Source organism: Penaeus vannamei, chromosome 6 (genome assembly GCF_042767895.1).
Source record: "Penaeus vannamei isolate JL-2024 chromosome 6, ASM4276789v1, whole genome shotgun sequence".
Taxonomy (NCBI): Eukaryota; Metazoa; Arthropoda; class Malacostraca; order Decapoda; family Penaeidae; genus Penaeus; species Penaeus vannamei.
This window is the reverse complement of record NC_091554.1, coordinates 24,227,414-24,232,413: the sequence shown is the minus strand read 5'-3', so window position 1 is coordinate 24,232,413 and position 5,000 is coordinate 24,227,414.

Here is a 5,000-nt window from a genome sequence, read left to right as displayed (position 1 = left end):
CGTAACTCCAATGAGAATTAATTCATGGAGGATTGCAGTAAGGGAGGCTCTATCAAATGCTCCCTTGGAATCTATGAAGTAAGATTACTGTGCACTACTTCCATTGAGGTAGTGTGCTAAACACATTTGTATCCCATTCCCCTTTTAGAAACCAAAGACTAATGGATAAATTTTATCTTTAATCTGATGGAGCAGGCGAGTGAGAAAAAACCCTTCCTCAGGTTTTAAAGAGACAGGATGTCAGAAAAAAATGGAGAGAGAGAGACACGGAAACAGAGATTGAGAAAGCATATACCACCGTTTCTTTATATAGAAGTAAAACATCATGCAACGCCAGGTAAATTACTCGTCAACAATTGGCTTCTGTAGACCACTGAGCTGGCGATTTTCTCCACATTAAGCGTCATTGGAATAGGGGGATTAGAAAGTAAGAAAGGAGAGCGAGAACGTCAATGATATTATGGTGGAGCGGAAGTCAATGGCATGTTAAAACTAAACAAATATAGATAATGCGTTCAGTTAATTCAACAAGTTTTACCGCTTCCTCCTTCTCACTCCCCTTAACACCATACCAAAGGACCCATAATATCCCCATCGGCAGGACATCTCTCGTTGTCATATTTATACAGCAGCTCCTCTCTTATCTCCCGCCGTCGACCTCCTCGTCCCCCCCACACAATAAATCTTGCCCGCTTTCTCCTGACTCACTTGTTCTTAAGTGGCAGAGACAAAGTAGGATTACATTTCTATATCATGGTCGAGAGATAAATATATTTCTTCTGTTTGTTTTCCTTTCTTCGTACTATACGATTTTTTTCTGCTCTCTCTCTCTCTCTCTCACTCTCTCTCTCTCTCTCTCTCTCTCTCTCTCTCTCTCTCTCTCTCTCTCTCTCTCTCTCTCTCTCTGTATGTGTGTCTGTCTGTCTCTCTCTCTCTCTCTTTTTTTCTCTCTCTCTCTGTCTCTGTCTGTCTCTCTCTTTCTCTTTTTTTCTCTCTCTCTCTCTCTCTCTCTCTCTCTCTCTCTCCATCTCTTGTCTTCTCTCTCTCTCTCTCTCTCTCTCTCTCTCTCTCTCTCTCTCTCTCTCTCTCTCTCTCTCTCTCTCTCTCTCTCTCTCTCTCTCTCTCCATCTTTTGTCTCCTCTCTCTCTCTCTCTCTCTCTCTCTCTCTCTCTCTCTCTCTCTCTCTCTCTCTCTCTCTCTCTCTCTCTCTCTCTCTCTCTCTCTCTCTCTTATTCTATCTCTCCCTCCATCTGTCTCTATGATTTGATATATATATATATATATATATATATATATATATATATATATATATATATATTTTTTTTTTTTTTTATGATAATGATGGAGATGGATAATATAATAAGAATAAAAAGTATGATGACACGGAGTACACTGATGTTGCGAGCGATGTTTGTAACGAAAACGATGATTTTAACTATGGTTATTATCACCATTACTATGAGAATGACAGTGATAATGGTGATAAGAGAATGATGATAATACTAATACTAATATTTATAATGATAATAATTATATAAATGATAATATTATTCATGATAACGATAATGACGAGAATAATCTATGATAGTAATAATGATGAAACAATGACAATAACAATAATGAAAGTGATGATAATAATGAAAATGATTATGATAGAAGAACTACTACTACTGATCATAAAAATTACAATAACAATAATGATATTGACGATAATAATAGTACTCATGATAATAATTATCACATTGATAATGATGTTAATGATATCAATGATAAAAACGATAATACAAATGGCAATAATGATAAAAAAAAAATGACGATGAAGATAATGCTAAAATGATAAAAAGTCAAAAACAACATAGAAATAATAAAAATAATTCTAATGATAATTCTAATGATAAAAACAAGAACAAAAATGATGTTTTTAATAGTAATAGAAATTATGACAAATTTAATATTAATAGCAATGATGATAAAATAACAATGATAATGATAATAGTAATAATAAATAATAATAAGTATTATCATTATAATAATAACAATAATAATAATGATAATAATGATGATAATAATGATAATAATAAAAATAAATAATAATAATAAACATGTATATTATGATAATAATGATAATAATCAGGTATTATACTTATCATAATAATCATCCCAACAATAATAATAATAACAACAATAATGGTTAAGATAAGTCATAACTAATGATAATGATAGCAATTATGATATTGATAATAATCATTATAATAACAACAATGATAATAATTAGTAGTAGTATAATTATGATAATGATGACGATGATAGTAATAATACAAAGGATGATAGTAATAATATTAATAAAGTAACAGATGTAATATTATTAATAATAATAGTAATAATGATAATAATAGTGATAGTAATAATAGTAATCGTAATAATAACAATAATGATCATGGAAATAAAAATTAGGATAACAATAATAATAATAGTGATAACAATGATATTGATGATGATAATGATAATAATAATGATAATGAAAATCATATTGACAATGTTGCTAATGCTATCAAAAATAATAACGAAAATTATTATGACAATATGAATAGTATTGATGGTAATACCATTAGATATAGCGATAATAATGACAACAATAATAGTAAAATTAATAATAGTAATGAAAATAATGATAATGATGATATTAATAATCATAAAAACATCAATAATAATCAACACCATCATCATCATTTTTATTAATATCGTAATCATAACAAAAATAACAATAACAGTAATGACACTGATGATTATGGTAATAATGATGATGATGATGATAATAATGGCAATAATAATAATTATTATTATTATTATTATTATTATTATTATTATTATTATTATTATTATGATGATGATGATGATGATGATGATGATGATGATGATGATGATGATGATGATGATGATGATGATGATGATGATGATGATGATAATAATAATAATGATAATAATAATAATATTAATATTAACAAGACTAATAATAAATATAATAGCAATACAAATAATACAAATAACACTATCAATAATGATAATGATAATAGTAATAATAGTAGTACTAATAAAATAGTGATGATATCAATCTGATAATAATAAGATAATAGTAATAATGAAAATAACGATAAAAATTATCATAATAATAATGACAATATCATTACTACTAAAATTACTAATAATAACAATAATGACAGTAAAAAAACAATAATAATAATTATTATTATTATTATTAATATTATCATTATTATTATTATTATTATTATTATCATGATAATAATAATAATGACAACAACAAAGATAATATTCATAATAAGGTTACTAATCATAGGCATCATTCTTATTATCACATACTAATAATAACACTAACAATGGTAATAAAAATGAGCAAAATTGATAATACCGATAATATTGAAAATAATATGAATATTGATAATGATGATAATAACAACAAAAGGCCCTAATCGCAATAATGAAAACGATAATAACCATAAAAATAACATCATAATAATATAGATTATTGTAATGACACTACTAATGGCATTAACAGCAGAGTGATAATGATGCTGATGACAATAACGATGATAATGATAATTGTTATGCTAATAATAACAATGATAATAATAATGATGATGATGATGATTATAATAATAATAGTAATAATAATAATAATAATAATAATAATAATAATAATAATAATAATAATAATAATAATAATGATGATAATAACAACGATAATGATGATAATTATAATAATGATAATAATGATGATGATAATTATAGAAATGATAACAATAATAATGGTAATACTAACAATGGTAACGATAATAACAATTATAATAATAATAACAGTAATAATGATAATAATAACAACAACAGTAATAATAGTAATGAATAATAATGATGATAAACATGATATTAGTAATAATTATAATCGTTATCATTATCATTATTACCTTATCATTATTAACATTTTTCTTATATCATTATTAGCATTATTCTTATTTCATTTTCATTAATACCATCATTTTGATAATAACAATAATAACCATAATAATAATGATATTAATAATTATATTAATAATAATAATCTTAATAATAATAATAATAATAATAATAATAATAATAATAATAATAATAATAATAATAATAATAATGATACCAAAATAATAATAAAAAATAACTATGATAATAATAATAATAATAATATTAATAATAGTAATGATAATGATAACAACAACAATAATAATAATAATAATAATAATAATAATAATAATAATAATAATAATAATAATAATAATAATAATAACAATAATAGTAATGATAATTATTATAATAATAATAATAACAATAATAATGGAAAGATAATAATAATAACAATAACAATTAAAAATAATGATAATTATTATAATAGTGGTAATGATAATAATGGTTATAATAATAATAAGAACAATGATAATGATGGTAATAATAATGATAATAATAACAATAATCATGATAATGATAATAATCAAAATTACACAAATATCAATAATTAGCGATTGTACTATTATCATGATCTTATCATCACCTTTATCATTATCATTTATTTTATCATTATCAATACTGTGATCTTCCTGTTATCATTTTAGTAGCAGTAGATTTGCTATCATTTTAGTAGTAGCAGTTTTAACACTATTTATGGTGTTGTAACCATTTAATTTCACAAAGCCATCCAACATTGCATTTTTTTAAATTCACATTTTAATATGCATGACATAAATGAAAAGATTGGCAATTGTTTACAAAATGCTTCACCTTTGCACAGTTAGTGTTGTTCTGTTTGCTCACCCTTTTTTCCGTGATCCGGTGCCACAGTTACTTGGGCACTGACTTGTTAGCATGAACTTTCGTAGGGCAATTTTGGGTTGCTTCTTGTCTGACGAAAAACTACTAACTCAACATATACTTGTAAATATATGATTAATGATTCTGAC